Here is a 17,612-nt window from a genome sequence, read left to right on the forward strand (position 1 = left end):
TACGGAGCGGAGCCGTGTGTGTACGAGGTGTACGGAGCAGAGTCGTGTGTGTACGAGGTGTACGGAGCAGAGCCGCGTGTGTACGAGGTGTACGGAGCAGAGCCATGTGTACGGAGCGGAGCCGTGTGTGTACGTGGTGTACGGAGCAGAGCCGCGTGTGTACGAGGTGTACGGAGCAGAGCCGCGTGTGTACGAGGTGTACGGAGCAGAGCCGCGTGTGTACGAGGTGTACAGAGCGGAGCCGCGTGTGTAGGAGGTGTACGGAGCGGAGCCGTGTGTGTACGAGGTGTACGGAGCAGAGCCGCGTGTGTACGAGGTGTACGGAGCAGAGTCGTGTGTGTACGAGGTGTACGGAGCAGAGCCGCGTGTGTACGAGGTGTACGGAGCAGAGCCATGTGTACGAGGTGTACGGAGCGGAGCCGTGTGTGTACGGGGTGTACGGAGCAGAGCCGCGTGTGTACGAGGTGTACGGAGCAGAGCCGCGTGTGTACGAGGTGTACGGAGCAGAGCCATGTGTACGAGGTGTACGGAGCGGAGCCGTGTGTGTACGGGGTGTACGGAGCAGAGCCGCGTGTGTACGAGGTGTACGGAGCAGAGCCGCGTGTGTACGAGGTGTACGGAGCAGAGCCGCGTGTGTACGAGGTGTACAGAGCGGAGCCGCGTGTGTAGGAGGTGTACGGAGAGGAGCCGTGTGTGTACGAGGTGTACGGAGCAGAGCCGCGTGTGTACGAGGTGTACAGAGCGGAGCCGCGTGTGTAGGAGGTGTACGGAGCGGAGCCGTGTGTGTAGGAGGTGTACGGAGAGGAGCCGTGTGTGTACGAGGTGTACGGAGCAGAGCCGCGTGTGTACGAGGTGTACAGAGCGGAGCCGCGTGTGTAGGAGGTGTACGGAGCGGAGCCGTGTGTGTAGGAGGTGTACGGAGCGGAGCCGTGTGTGTAGGAGGTGTACGGAGCGGAGCCGCGTGTGTACGAGGTGTACGGAGCAGAGCCGTGTGTGTACGAGGTGTACGGAGCGGAGCCGTGTGTACGAGTTGTACGGAGCGGAGCCGTGTGTACGAGTTGTACGGAGCGGAGCCGCGTGTGTACGAGGTGTACGGAGCGGAGCCGCGTGTGTACGAGGTGTGCGGAGCCGCGTTTGTGCGAGGTGTACGGAGCGGAGCCGCGTGTGTACGAGGTGTACGGAGCAGAGCCACGTGTGTGCGAGGTGTACGGAGCGGAGCCGCGTGTGTGCGAGGTGTACGGAGCGGAGCCGCGTGTGTGCGAGGTCTACGGAGCGGAGCCGCGTGTGTGCGAGGTGTACGGAGCGGAGCCGCGTGTGTGCGAGGTGTACGGAGCGGAGCCGCGTGTGTGCGAGGTGTACGGAGCGGAGCCGCGTGTGTGCGAGGTGTATGGAGCGGAACCGCGTGTGCACGAGGTGTACGGAGCAGAGCCACGTGTGTGCGAGGTGTACGGAGCGGAGCCGCGTGTGTGCGAGGTGTACGGAGCGGAGCCGCGTGTGTGCGAGGTCTACGGAGCGGAGCCGCGTGTGTGCGAGGTGTACGGAGCGGAGCCGCGTGTGTGCGAGGTGTACGGAGCGGAGCCGCGTGTGTGCGAGGTGTACGGAGCGGAGCCGCGTGTGTGCGAGGTGTATGGAGCGGAACCGCATGTGTGCGAGGTGTACGGAGCGGAACCGCGTGTGTGCGAGTTGTACGGAGCGGAGCCGCGTGTGTGAGAGGTGTACGGAGCGGAGCCGTGTATGTACGAGGTGTACGGAGCGGAGCCGTGTATGTACGAGGTGTACGGAGCGGAGCCGTGTATGTACGAGGTGTACGGAGCGGAGCCGTGTGTGTACGAGGTGTACGGAGCGGAGCCGTGTATGTACGAGGTGTACGGAGCGGAGCCATGTGTGTACGAGGTGTACGGAGCGGAGCCATGTGTGTACGAGGTGAACACATATTCCTTATAAACAGGTGTATTTTTTATTCCCTATGGTAGATAGGTGGGGAATGAACATGGAATATATGTAGATTACAGGAGAGTGAACATATATTTCATGCATAAACGTGTATAATATTTTCCATGTGCTTCTAATGTGGGGAATGAACATGAATGAATATATGTAGATCACAGCGGAATGAACATTTATCCCATATAAACAGGTACCGTATTTTTCGCTTCAAAAGACGCACCTGATTTTAAGACGCACCTCCAAATTTGGTGAAGGAATAGAGAATTTTTTTTGTAATAAATGGGGTCTATCTTATAATGCCAGTGTCCATCTAACAAATCATATAGAGTGTATGTCCCTCATAGCCCCTCATCCTAAAATTAGCCCCCTTAATCTGGATATGGCCACCTTATATTGAATATAGCCCCCTTGTGCTGGCACACGTCCCCCAGTAATGCCACATGTCCCCTATTGCTGGCACACGTTCCCTATGGCTGGCACACGTCCTCTATGGCTGGCACACGGCCCCTATGGCTGGCACACGGCCTCTATGGCTGGCACATGGCCCCCTGTGGCTGGCACACGGCCCCCAGTGATGCCACATGTCTTCTATTGCTGCCACACGTCCCCTATGGCTGGCACACGTCCACTATGGCTGGCACATGTCCCCTATGGCTGGCACACGGCCCCTATGGCTGGCACACGGCCCCCAGTGATGCCACATGTCTTCTATTGCTGCCACACGTCCACTATGGCTGGCACACGTCCCCTATGGCTGGAACACGTCCTCTATGGCTGGCACATGGCCCCTATGGCTGGCACACGGCCCCCTGTGGCTGGCACACATCCTCTATGTTTGGCACACGGCCCCTATGGCTGGCACACGGCCCCTATGGCTGGCACACGGCCCCCTGTGGCTGGCACATGGCCCCCTGTGGCTGGCACACGGCCCCCTGTGTTAGATATCGCCCCCATGCTGCTGCTTTTAGAAAAATAAACTCTTTCCTTACCTTCTCCAGCACTGTCCTCTCTGTGTCTCCCTCCATGAGGTTGGGCTCCGGCTTCCTGCACTTTCTGGTTCTTGGTGCCGGTCATGTGATCGGCACAGCAGAGTGACATCTCTGCGTGCATGATCACAGCAGCAGGACGGAGACTGGGGAGACACTGGGAGATCAGCGCTGGAGGAGGTAAGTAATTTTACTATGGGGAGCAGCATGGGGGCCATATCTAACGGGGGGGGCATGTGCGATCAAAGGGGAGCACAGGCACATATAATATGCGCCGCTCCCCCAGCCCATCGACGCGGTGCGGTTTCAGCACCGCGGTGATGGACAGCGGCAGTGCATATTGTATGAGCGGGAGCAGGAGATCTCCCGCTGCAGCCTTCACCAGCCTCTACCAGCCTCCCTCAGCCTCCAGCACCGCTCCAGAGCGGCCCCCACCTCCCCTAGACCCTGCAGTATATAATCCGTATATTCGGATTATAAGACGCACCCCCACTTTCCCCCAAAATTTGGGGGAACAAAAGTGCGTCTTATAAAGCGAAAAATACGGTATTATTTTCCTTGTATTTGATATGTAAGGAATGAACTTGAACTAGGTACAAAATGTTACATATACGTTATATTGTGTACTTACCGATCTCACTTGGTGAAAGTCTGTCAGTAGAGATAGATGGCAAAAATAATGATTAGTCTGTAACACAGGGAACAGCGAAAGGATTAAATCAGGGTATTCTACCCAGTAATCCGACATCAAGGAAAATAAGACCCTGGTCCTTATAACCATTCTCCAAATACAGCAGAGGCAAGACAACACAACACAACATGGAAAAGGACCAACATTCTACAACAACCCAAGTAGTGGCCGATCTGAACGCTTCCAAAACACAGCACCAACATCCCTCAAAAATGTGTATTTTCGTTTCTTCTGCTTCTAGGGGTCAGACACCTTGTTGGGCAGAGGAGATTTTACCCCACCTCTTTAAACAACTAGAACATTTAATTCAAAGTGTGGAGAACTCCATAATGTCTGTAACATTGTGTAACATCAAGGCCTCCTGCAGAGAGAGGACCTATGGCCGCACTCCCCCACTAGATAGGGCAGAGAATGCTAATTATATTAATGGCTATAGAAGCCAAATTATATTATGTCCATAATAAAAGATCAAATCCTCAAAAAAATGTTCATCTGTTACTGGGAAAAATCCTTATGTCATATACTAAATGGAGGGCATATTCCAAATCCGAAGTCAGAATTGTTGTAACACATCAGAAACTTTTGTTCTGCAGAAGCTGGGCCAAATGAATCAAGCACTTGGAAAGCTTTGGATTATTCTGTCCAGAACGAGTTTTACACCAACAACTACCTGATCTGCATTAAAGTTTTCGTAGAAAACAGTATATGCAAATGTAGTGTAATAAAAAAAAAATCAAAAAGTCTCGTATTCCAGTTTAAAAGTCTTCCTGGAGCAGGGCCCAGCACAGGTAAAAAACCATCTCTAGTTCTCCATGTTGGGATTACTGCAGCCTTGGTATCTGATCTCCAGAATAGAAATTTCTTTATGGAACCTTTCTCCATCTTCGTCAGTTACGTCTCCCAAACTGGGTGGAAAAGAGTCAAGATGGAACGTAAAAAATACATTTACACTGACATTTGGCAGCCATGTTGTTCATATGCTTTAGGCATGTTGTCTATTTGTTCAGCTCATCTGTTCCCGTCAGTTCGCTGCCTATTTTGACCTCTGTTTTAGCTTCAGTTTTTAGTTCTAAACTTCTTCAAATACTGGAAACTATTTTTATAATGATGAATTGCAACTACAACATTTTTTAGTAAAGCAAGTTTAGTGTGAAATGGTGGAAGATAAACATGAAGTGAATCAACCAGAGATTTGTGTTGTACATTGTGCCAACCAACTGTGCGTGTGATTGTAAGGGGCCACTGTCTCATTTTGTAATGACAGCTGTCATCACAACTGTGCCATAGGCATAAGAAATATGTATTAGGGGACCAAAGAGGTGCAATAGGGTCTTAACTAGTTAAAAAAAAAAAAGATGATAATGGTGTGTATCACACAACCACCCCAAGTAAGTGTGTGGCGCCCCTGAGGCTTTCGGCGCCACAGGGTACTGCACCCCCATTAAGGTGTAGTACTTATCCTGGGTCCAGGAAAGGTCAAAAACGGTTTACACTAACACCTACATACAGTTAGTGGGATGCCCTCCCCACTGGGGAGCGGGCCAGGGTGGGGCCACATGAGAGGTCTCAAAAGCGGGTGGGTTTACAGGACGCCACTGCAATGCAGGCCCCCGATCCACTGGAACCGGGACTCAGGGTCAGGGAGAAGCAACCAATAGGGAGAGTAGGAACCAGCCAGTGGCAGGGGCTGAGGGCAACAGCTCAGAACCACACAACACCAGAGGGAGAGAACAGCTTCAGACACAGAGCAGAGCGGACGTGCCACAGGCAGCTCTGTGGGCCAAGGCGTTCAACACGGTCGCCGGAGAGAAGCAGGGCAGCTGCTTTCATGGGACTGGCGCTGTCGGGATACAGAAACCTAGAACAGGAATACTTCATGTTGTCTACCAACTTCGCAAGGGTAACTAACGGCAAGAATAGCCACCAGACCCGTCCCACAAGTCTGTAGCAAATAGCACATCTGATCTGGGGTTGAGGACTGGCCTCATAACGGAACTGCACTATCAGCATACAGAATGGGACACTTTACTGACACTGGGACCCTCAAGTGCTTCAAGCCACCGGGGTCTGATACTTAGCGCATCAAAGGAGGAAAGGGCTCACAGGCTGACACACACACCGGACTTGACCTTTCACGGATCCGGGATCAGCTGGAGCCCATCGTGGCTGAGAATGGTACCCTGGGCAGCGCTTGAAAGACTTGTGAGTAAAAAAAAAACATCTGGAACCACAGTTCCTATCTCTGCCTCTCTTTTACTGGCGCTGGCGCCCAATCCTGCAACGCCAATGGGGACTACCAACAAATCCCCGCCACACTCCAGGGGTAAGCCTGCTCCACTTGTGGGGAGCGACACCATCCCGGCTGCACATGACATCTGCCCTGGTGAGAGACCCTGGAGCGGCAGCCACCATCTCTGTCCGCATACCACAGGTAGTGTCACGATCCTAATAGACTTTCCTAACCCCCGGCTACTACCTCCATCCTACCTGCCTCCCCCCAAACCCTCCTTCCTGTATGCCTCAGGGCAACGGAACCACACGGAACGACAAGGAGACTAACACACCTGCCCCATGGGGCACTACAAGTGCATTACCGGAAGAGACGTATAATCAGCTGCTGTACACATATCTAAGTGCAGGGATCACACAAAAGGAAAAAAGAGTTTGTTCTACGCTGCTGTAAAAGCTAATTTGTGAGGACGAATTCCAGGACACACGAGTGGGGAACATGTGGTTTATTCTACATCTTTCCAGCTTTCAGATTTCAGCACCAAACTTCCACCTCCTGGCAGAAAACCACACCAAAATGGCGTGAATACCATTTTTGTGCATTTTTTGGCCAAGAGATGCAAATTTGGGGATGAAATTTACACCATATTCCTGCACCAAATCGACACCAAAAATATTGCATCACTATTGCATCAAAACTAAAACATTTTTATACATTTTTCTCCCCAGGAGGTGTAGATTGGGTGGTGGAATATACTGTAGAAATATCAGCGCCAAATCTGCATGTTGGCAAAAAAACCTGTGGTTTTGTTCCAAGAAATGCAGGTCTGTGAACTCAGTGACCTCACCTGAGGTGAGGTCACTGAGATAAATGAGGTCACCTAAGGTTATTTTACCTGCGATCACAGGTGGCTTACTATAGGAACCTCCAGCTGTGACCACAAATAATCTGAGTGACATCATTGTTGTGGCTCAGTCTCTGCCTGAAGTCCATAGTGGGTGGTTATGTTCTGTGCCCACTCGCTGTCACTTCAGATGTAGTAGAGTTGAAATCATCTTGAGACCTTGTGTGGACTATGTCGGACCTGGGTGTTTGGGGGTTAATAAAGGAATAAAAGAACGTGTTTTTTGTATTTTATTTCTAATAAAGATGTTTTTTGCTGTTTGTGTTTACTGCCTTTCACTTATAGATTAGTAATGGAGGGTTCTCATAGACGCATACCACTACTAATCTAGGGCTTAGTGGCAGCTGTGGGCTTATTACTCTTTATTACCTTGATTGCCACCAAATCGGGGCAAATGGGATGAGCTAGGTAAAATGCCAGGATTGTCGCATCTAATTGATGGGACAATCCTTCGGTGGCTGCAGGTTGCTATTTTTAGGCTGGAGGGGCCAATATCTATGGGTCTCCTCAGCCTGAGAATATTAGACCCTAGCTGTCAGCTTCATCCTTTCTGGGTCTCAAAATTGGGGGCGACTACACACCAATTTTTGTATTTATTTATTTAAATAATAAAAAAAATCCCAAACTGCATGCGGTCACTATGATTTTGATACATAGGCAAAATAAGCACACGGCTGGGGGCTGCAGCCTGTAGCCGTATGCTTTATCTGTGCTATCATAATATGGGAGGACCCCACGCCAATTTTTTTATTTATTCATTTTTATACTATAGGTATGTGTCGCGCCCCGAGGCAGCCGAGCTGCTCGGATCCGGGCGGTCCGTGGCTCGAGGGTTCCCGGATCCGGGGCAACATCGACCAGTTTTAAATAAAAGGAAAAATAATAAAAATAGTCCGACTACGCCACTCGTGGTGCGCGGCCATTGATGGTATGGCCGCCGCTGCCGGTTCTTTCTGGTGATGATAGATGGGGCAGCGTGGATGGTGACGCCCTTCGCGAGTAGGGATTTTCCCCCAGGTGTAGGTAGGGGTTAATGTGAATGCGCAGGGAAATAACTCTGTCCAGACAGGGGAGTGCAGTTTGGTCGCTTTTACTTACAGCTAGGTTCACACCCTGTGGACGTGCTGGATCCCAGGTGTGCCCGAGTCCTGTGTCACTGTGCCAGTCGACCTGGTGCCACTCGCCCACCAATGCACTTGTGTGTGTGTGAGGATCCTCCCTGGCTTGAAGCACCCGGAGGTCCGTCTGGTGTCTGGGTCCTGCCGCAGGCAGCTTGGACTATTTGAGGGAATATGTCCCGGTCCTCCCTTTCCTGCTGATGCCTCGAATGTTAGTAGTGGCAGATGAGTCCTGGAAACCCACCCGCCTGGAAGAGTTAACAGATGGCTTGAAGTCCCGGTCTGTTCTGGGATCTGCACCCCGTGCGTGCAAAGTACTGGGAGTCCTGGATGTCCACCCCCACAGGATTCCACTGTCCCTGGAGCTTGATCTCCCGCTCTCCAGCTACTTTCTCCCCTGAGTGTCTGATGTTTCTCCTCATGTCCTGGTGTTGTTTTTTCTACTACTCCGCTGACTTTCTTACTCCTCACTTTTCTTTCAGTTTCATTCTCTTTCTCTGTGTCTCAAGATTCCTTTGTCTGTCTTGACACCTTTGTTGTCAACTCTCTCCTTCTTACTACTGCTCACTTCGACAACCATACACTAATCTCCACTACCTCACTTCCACTTTCACCAACTCCCTTCCCAGGCTACTCCCACCTCCCCCAGGTCTGGTCCCTCCCTTCCCAGTTGGCTGCCTGTTAGAACCAGGTGACAGGGCTCGGCACTGTGAGCTATGGGAGTCTTCCACCCTGGTTTGGGAGTGTAAGGGTATGTGCACACGTTGGATTCTGTGCAGTGCGGAAAAGAATGCACCCTCTGGCAGACTGGACAAATGTAAACACTGCATTTGTAAAAAAAAAATGCATCCAAAACGCATGCATTTTGGATGCATTTTCCATGCATTTTGGATGTATTTTTGACAGTGCGTTCCCCCTGCAGTTCCGCTGTTACATGCCCGCTGACAGCAGAGACAGACAGAGTCGCGTGATGAGAATGAACTCGGATGAACTTCACCCGACTTCATTGTCATCCCCTGGCTCTGTCTCTGTGTCACGCCCTGATTAGTGGTGACCCGTGAAGGACTCACCAGTGATCGCTAATCCCCCGAGTGACTGAAGTGAGCAGCGCGATCAGCGGTGCTGTCACCCAGGTGACCTGTGGCCAGCTGGAGTCCTCCACCCGAGACCGCAACTTACCTGTGACATCATCACTGACCGCGCAGCTAACTTCAGTCACTCGGGCGACTTGCTGTCACACTTGGAGGATCCAGCAGTGGTCGCAGGTAACCTGAGTGTCATCATCGCTGATCGCACGGCTCACTTCAGTTGCTGCGTGGAGCTGACAGAGAGCAGTCGTGGTCTGTGGCTGCTCCTGTCAGCTTCAAATAGCAGAGCTGGATGCATCACGGGACCTCGTTTGGATTACGTCGGACCTGGAGGGGTATTTGGGGAATTAATAAAGTGGTGAAAGAGGGTGTTTTTTTTGTCTTTTATTCCAAATGAAGGATTTTTTTGGGTGTATGTGTTTATTTTCTTTAACTTACAGGTTAATCATGGAAGGTATTTCGGGGAGACGCCTGCAATGATTAACCTAGGACTTAGTGGCTGTTATGGGCTGCCATTAACTCCTTATTTCCCCGATTGCCACCGCGCCAGGTCAATTCGGGATGAGCCGGGTAGAGTCCCGGGACTGTCGCATCTAATGGATGCGGCAATTCTGGGCGGCTGCTGGCTGATATTGTTAGGTTGGGGGGCTCTCCATAACGTGGAGCTCCCCATCCTGAGAATACCAGCCTTCAGCCGTGTTGGTTTACCCTGGCTAGTATCAAAATTGGGGGGGGGGCCCGCACATCTTTTTTTTATTTTTAATTACTTATTTATTCATTATACTGCATGATATAGACCCACCCACCGGCGGCTGTGATTGGTTGCAGTGAGACAGCTGTCACTCACCGTGGGGGCGTGTCTGACTGCAACCAATCATAGGCACCGGTGGGCAGGGAAACAAGGGAATACAAGATGGAATAATGAGCATTTTCAAAAGAGGAAAAGCCGCCGGAGCTTTGTAACAGGCATGCAGCACCGTGCCAGTGATCGGTGAGTATGAGAGAGGGGGAGAGACTGACCGACGGACAGAGAGAGGGACAGAGAGAAAGAGAGAGACCGACGGACAGAGAGGGAGACAGACAGAGCGACCAACTGACAGAGAAAGAGACCGACTGACAGACAGAGGGAGATTGACTGACATCGACAGAGAGAGACTGAAAAGACCTGCGTTTTGCTTGTCAAAAAAGCATGCGGAACGCAACAAAAATGCAGTCCAAGTGAATTTTGGTTGCGTTTTGACCCACATCATTGATTTCAATGGGTGGAGAACGCAGCTACAACGCAGAAAAGAAGGGACATGCTGCTTTTTTTTCCACAGCGATTTTTGGCATTCAAAACGCTGCATTTTAAAACGCAGCGTGCGCATTGAATTTTAAGACTTCACGTAGACTTTGCTGGGGAAGCAGAACACATGCAATTTGGCACTGAAAACGCTGCAGTTCAAAATGCAGCGTTAATGCAGGAAAAAACGCAATGTGGGCACATAGCCTAAATCAGCCAATAGACCTATCAGAGTGCATCCGGACAGGCCCAGGTACGACCACTGGAATATTTCCAATATATGATGCATTAGTATTGTAAGTGAATAGACTTTACGTGAATAGCTTAAAATATAGACTTGTCAGGAAAATTCTGTGTTCAGATTTGGAATCAGGGAATTCAATTTAGTATGAATCACTTTTTTCTCTCATTGTTCTGCAGATTTGATTGTCTGCAGACTCAAATCTGGTGTTTTGTAACTGTTTACCTTCTCCAGTATCATGTGACGTGCTGATAAATGGCTCATTTTACAGCCATCTGTGGGCATTTTCTGAAGGTTGTGGAGTGAGAAGGACCTGACAGGGGACACTTGCTTGGAATCTAATTTAGAGAAAGCTTAAAAATGTCACCTCCAACTCCTGGATATTTTTTTGGGGTGCATGAACAATTAGCATTGGATGAAGTTTTGAAACTTCTTAGCAAGATAGAACTCAATGAATCAAAAGTTATTTTGATGCCTCCAGTATTGCCAAAAGGAGGAGAAGTCTATGTGTACTGCTCACAATCACCCGAAAGGGCACATTAAATGGATTTCAGGTATGACCAGTACAGGTGGATTTGCAAAGGTTCTAATGTGACTTCAAAGATGGAATGTTTTCCTACAGTTATTAAACAATACTACTACCTTAAAGATCCAAATTGAGCGAAAAAACAAACATTTTCTGGTTTCAAGAAACGTATATTTTCTCAGAGAGTCATCAGACATGAATCGATTATTTGTCATTCATTATTTCGGAGATGAAAAACTACATAGGCCATCAGCCCATGGTAATCAGAAGCTGACAAAGCGACCCTTCATTCCTACAATGAAAACAGTGTTTACTGATGCTAGAAAAGACATTATGAAGTCAAAGAACTGTAAAAAAGCCTACAGTAGTTTATTGGCCAATATGTCACATCCTAACAATCAGCATATCCCTGTGGTTGTACCACGCAATTTAAAACAGGTTCAAAATGTGGGCTACCAATTAAATAAGGAGAAAAAAAATCAGCAATGATGAAATCTTCTGTTTGTTTGAGCTCTGCAATCAATTGGAGTCTTTTATTATTAGAATTCAAATGTTTCCCGAACTTACAGTATCTTTGGTCATGCAGACATAATCGAGAAAGCATGTACTCTCATTCAGCTATCCTGTGAAGATCCCAGTTTGCCACAATTGCTATCATATGATACAACTTTCAATATTGGAGATTTCTATCTGTCTCCTTTAGTTATGAGAAATGTAGCACTAGTAAGTGATCCAATATTCCCTGTTGGATTTCTCCTTCATGTAAACAAATGTATGAGGGATCATGAATTTTTTTTGAATGACATTCTCCACCAACTAGACTGCACAAATCTGACATCGGTGCCCTTGGTCACTGATAGAGAACCTGGAATTATAAGGGTAAGTTCACACAGTGCATTTTTCACGGCGTTTTTGCGCAGTTTTCGGATGCGTTTTTGCTCAGAAAACTGCATGACTTTGCTTCCCCAGTAAAGTCAATGAGTTTTCATTTTTGCTGTCTGCACACAGCGTTTTTTTTCAGCTGCGTTTATGTGGTGCCACAAAAACGCAGCATGTCAATTATTCCCACATTTTTCACTGCGCTTTTCATCCATTGAGTGCAATGGGATGTTGACAGACGCAATGAGAAACGCAAATAGGTGCGTTTTGGTGCGTTTTAGTGCGTTTCTAAGACCAAAAACGCAGCTATAAACGCAGGAGGTGGGTAGTAAAGTGACATGTACAGGAAGAGCATTCCTTCTGTCAGTAAACACAGAAGCGTGAATCCTCCCGGTACCGTCACCGCTGCGTCCACCTCCCGTCCTGTGCATGTATGCTGCCGTGCAGCACCATGTCTGGGCGGGAGGTGGAAGCGGCTGCGAAATGTAAAGTGAACAGTAGAAAAAAAAAAAGTCATACTCACCTGTCAGCAGACTCCCGGTGCCATGCCCGCTCCCAGATCCTACTCCCGGTACCGCCGCTCCGGGTGTGTGCAGTCTCCCCGGGTACATGTGCCTGCAGGATGCAGGACCTGGCAATGGATCACCTGATGCAGTCACCTGACGCGTCAGCTGATCGTAAGTCTCGGGCTGACGCCAGCGCCCGGCCGGTTTAACCTATCAGCGGATGCGTCAGGAGACTTCATCCCAGATTACCGGCATCTCCTGCAGTGATTGGACGGGATCAGACTCCTCCAATCGCTCCAGCAGCTGCCGGTAATCAGCACATAAGTGAGTATTTTTTTTTTTGCACCGATGCATCTGCTGATTGTATAAACGGCTTTTATACAATCAGCTGATGTGTGATGTGATTCAGGCACTTGATCCTGACACATCATCTGATCGCTTTGCCTTCCAGCAAACCGATCAGATGATATTGGATCCGGATTGGACGGCGCGGGACCCTGACCCAGGATTACTGCGGAGGGGGGTTGTTTATTTCAATAAAGATGGAGTCACTAATTGTGTTGTGTTTTATTTCTAATAAAAATATTTTTCTGTGTGTTGTGGTTTTTTTACCTTTACTAGAAATTCATGGTGGCCATGTCTAATATTGGCGTGACACCATGAATTTCGGGCTTAGGGCCAGCTGATAATATACAGCTAGCCCTAACCCATTATTACCCAGTGAGCCACCCGGCATCAGGGCAGCTGGAAGAGTTGGATACAGCGCCAGAAGATGGCGCTTCTATGAAAGCGCCATTTTCTGGGGTGGCTGCGGACTACAATTTGCAGCGGGGGTGCCCAGAAAGCATGGGCTCCCTGCACTGTGGATTCCAATCCCCAGCTGCCTAGTTGTACCCGGCTGGACACAAAAATTAGGCAAAGCTTATGTCATTTTTTTTTTAAATTATTTCATGAAATTCATGAAATAATTAAAAAAAAGGGCTTCTCTATATTTTTGGTTCCCAGCCGGGTACAAATAGGCAGCTGGGGGTTGGGGGCAGCCCGTACCTGCCTGCTGTACCCGGCTAGCATACAAAAATATGGCGAAGCCCACGTCATTTTTTTTGTTTGGGGGGGCAAAGAAATCCTGCATACAGTCCTGGAAGAAGGATGCTGAGCCTTGTAGTTCGACAGCTGCTGTCTGCTCTCCTGCATACACTATTGGATGGAGGATGCTGAGCCTTGTAGTTCGACAGCTGCTGTCTGCTCTCCTGCATACACTATTGGATGGAGGATGCTGAGCCTTGTAGGTCTGCTCCCCCTGACTCTCCCTCCAGCATACAGTCCTGGATGGAGCATGCTGAGCCTTGTAGTTCTGCAGCTGCTGTCTGCTCTCCTGCATACACTATTGGATGGAGGATGCTGAGCCTTGTAGGTCTGCTCCCCCTGACTCTCCCTCCAGCATACAGTCCTGGATGGAGCATGCTGAGCCTTGTAGTTCTGCAGCTGCTGTCTGCTCTCCTGCATACACTATTGGATGGAGTATGCTGAGCCTTGTAGTTCTGCAGCTGTCTGCTCTCCTGCATACACTAGTGGAGAATGAAGAACATATTGAAGAAGGAAATTACATCAGACCTTTTTTTTTTTTGTTCACTGATAAAAAACGCATAAAGACGCAGTGAGCAAAAACGCAGCAAAACGCAGCAAAAAACGCACCAAATCGCGGCAAAAGCGCGTGCGTTTTTGCCACGTTTTTTTGCCGCGGGTGCGTTTTTGTGCGGTTTTTGCACAAAAACGCAGCGTCAAAAAAACGCAGTGTGTGAACCTAGCCTAAGAGCTCTGAAGAAGAACTTTCCTCAAATAAAGAATGTGCACTGTGTTAACCATATATTAAGAGATGTTGCTCTATGGATTCGGAATCATAGTGGCAAAAAAGATGGCCTAAAGATCCTGTGGGATCATATGATTCAGCTAATTAATGGCAATTCTATTGAAGACTACAACCAAGAATATGAACATTACAGTGAAACGTGGAGCAGTGCATTTAAAATATACTTTGACCACCAATTAAAGACGGCTTTGCCAGAACACTCAACAGATTTCTTTACAAAACAGTTTGCTGTATTTAGAATAGACTGTACAGCAACAAACAATATCAGTGAGAGCTTCAACAAAATGGTGAAAGAACAAACTGGAAAGAATTACCTGTGGATGCACTAGTGCGTGCAATGTACCACATGCAGTGTTTTTATCTTTTTGAATTCCAGCGCGCATATTGTAACATGGAAAATACCATGTGAAAGAGCAATTTTCACATTTGCTTAAGCACTGCAGTGAAGTAGAATTTCCCAAATTTTATGAATTAGAAAAAATTGTTGAGGCCATAAAAGGAGAAGTTCCAGCTTCAGTTTTTACTGTGGAAAAAGGAAAAAAAATCAGCTTACACAAACATCAATGGCTAGAATGATTGTTAACTCTGGACATTGTTTCACTGTGTGCACAGTCATCTACTTGAATAGAGACTTCAGGGGTCCTAAAGCTCAAGCTGTAAAACTTGCCCCTGAACCATCATGCTCTTGTACCAGTACTGGGAAATGCTACCATATTATTGCAGCTGAAATGGCAGTTGGTCTAAATGATGGGAATGACAGGCATACAGTGCTGGCCAAAAGTATTGGCACCCCTGCAATTCTGTCAGAAAATACTCAGTTTCTTCTTGAAAATGATTGCAATCACAAATTCTTTGGTATTATTATCTTCATTTAATTTGTCTTCAATGAAAAAAAAAATGTCAAAAAGCCAAATTGGATATAATTCCACACCAAACATAAAAAGGGGGTGGACAAAAGTATTAGCACCCCTGCAATTCTGTCAGATAATACTCAGTTTCTTCTTGACAATGATTGCAATCACAAATTCTTTGGTATTATTATCTTCATTTAATTTGTCTTCAATGAAAAAAAAAATGTCAAAAAGCCAAATTGGATATAATTCCACACCAAACATAAAAAGGGGGTGGACAAAAGTATTGGCACTGTTTGAAAAATCATGTGATGCTTCTCTAATTTGTGTAATTAACAGCACCTGTAACTTACCTGTGGCACCTAACAGGTGTTGGCAATAACTAAATCACACTTGCAGCCAGTTGACAGGGATTAAAGTTGACTCAACCTCTGTCCTGTGTCCTTGTGTGTACCACATTGAGCATGGAGAAAAGAAAGAAGACCAAAGAACTGTCTGAGGACTTGAGAATTTAAATATTGAGGAAGCATGAGCAATCTCAAGGCTACAAGTTCATCTTCCAAGAACTGAAAGTTCCTGTGTCTACGGTGCGCAGTGTCATCAAGAAGTTTAAAGCCCATAGCACTGTGGCTAACCTCCCTAGATGTGGAAGGGAAAGAAAAATTGACGACAGATTTCAACGCAAGATTGTGCGGATGGTGGATAAAGAACCTCGACAAACATCCAAACAAGTTCAAGCTGCCCTGCAGTCCGAGGGTACAACAGTGTCAACCCGTACTATCCGTCGGCATCTGAATGAAAAGGGACTGTATGGAAGGATACCCAGGAAGACCCCACTTCTTACCCCGAGACATAAAAAAGCCAGACTGGAGTTTGCCAAAACATACCCGAGAAAGCCTAAAACATTTTGGAAGAATGTTCTCTGGTCAGATGAGTCAAAAGTAGAGCTTTTTGGGAAAAGCCATCAACATAGAGTTTACAGGAAAAAAAAATAGGCATTCAAAGAAAAGAACACGGTCCCTACAGTCAAACATGGCGGAGGTTCCCTGATGTTTTGGAGTTGCTTTGCTGCCTCTGGCACTGAACTGCTTGACCGTGTGCATGGCATTATGAAGTCTGAAGACTACCAACAAATTTTGCAGCATAATGTAGGGCCCAGTGTGAGAAAGCTGGGTCTCCCTCAGAGGTCATGGGTCTTCCAGTAGGACAATGACCCAAAACACACTTCAAAAAGCACTAGAAAATGGTTTGAGAGAAAGCACTGGAGACTACTAAAGTGGCCAGCAATGAGTCCAGACCTGAACCTCATAGAACACCTGTGGAGAGATCTCAAAATGGCAGTTTGGAGAAGACACCCTTCAAATCTCAGGGACCTGGAGCAGTTTGCCAAAGAAGAATGGTCTAAAATTCCAGCAGAGCATTGTAAGAAACTCATTGATGGTTACCGGAAGCGGTTGTTTGCAGTGATTTTGGCCAAAGGTTGTGCAACCAAGTATTAGGCTAAGGGTGCCAATACTTTTGTCTGGCCCATTTTTGGAGTTTTGTTTGACATGATCAATGATTTGATTCTTGTTTCATTCTCTTTTGTGTTTTTTCATTGCAAGCAAAATAAATGAAGATAATAATAACAAAGAATTTGTGATTGCAATCATTTTCAAGAAGAAACTGAGTATTATCTGACAGAATTGCTGGGGTGCCAATACTTTTGGCCAGCACTGTACATGCTCATTGAATTTGCTTCTAAAAGGAAGGCGAGGAGAAGCAAAAAATCTGGAAGAAAGAAGCCAAAACTTGGTGATTATAACTATGATATATTACCTGCTCCAGACTCTTATCTTACCACTGAGTCTCAAAGAAAATTGGAAGAAGATACAAATGAGCAAGTGAATGAATAATTTTCCAGTGATTTTTGGAGGAATAATTTATTCCCAAAACATTCAACACCCAAGAAAAAGGCAATTGCTGTTGATTTGATTTGTGAACCGTGGAATGTGGAACCTAAAAAAGACGACCTTATTCAATTCCAAAATCTGAAGCCGGACCTAAAAGAAACCCTCGAGCCCTTTGCCTGGCTCTGTGGAGAAGCTATAGAGGAAGCCATTATGAACTTTATTTGTCAATTGAAGTCTACAGAAAAAATCTTGTTGTGTCCAGTTTACATTTATCCGAGTATTGAAAGAGGGTGCAATAGTTTATTCTACACTTTCCTTGCAAAGAACTACGCCCTTAATAAGAATATTTTGCTGGTTCCATTTAATACAGATGTATATGGAGCTGGTCAGCACTGGTGCTTAGGAGTGATTATATTTAAAACAAAGGAGATTATCATTCTTGATTCATGCAAAAGCTTTGAAAGAGCCCAAACAAACATTTCAAATCTTGTTTCATTGCTGCAGCATGCTACCAGCTGGGCAATGTAAACTGTAACATGGCTGAGTGGAGGGCCTTACTGTGCGAGGACGCTGTGCAACAAAGAAATAGCTATGATTGTTA

The sequence above is a fragment of the Anomaloglossus baeobatrachus genome, chromosome 5 (genome assembly GCF_048569485.1).
Source record: "Anomaloglossus baeobatrachus isolate aAnoBae1 chromosome 5, aAnoBae1.hap1, whole genome shotgun sequence".
Taxonomy (NCBI): Eukaryota; Metazoa; Chordata; class Amphibia; order Anura; family Aromobatidae; genus Anomaloglossus; species Anomaloglossus baeobatrachus.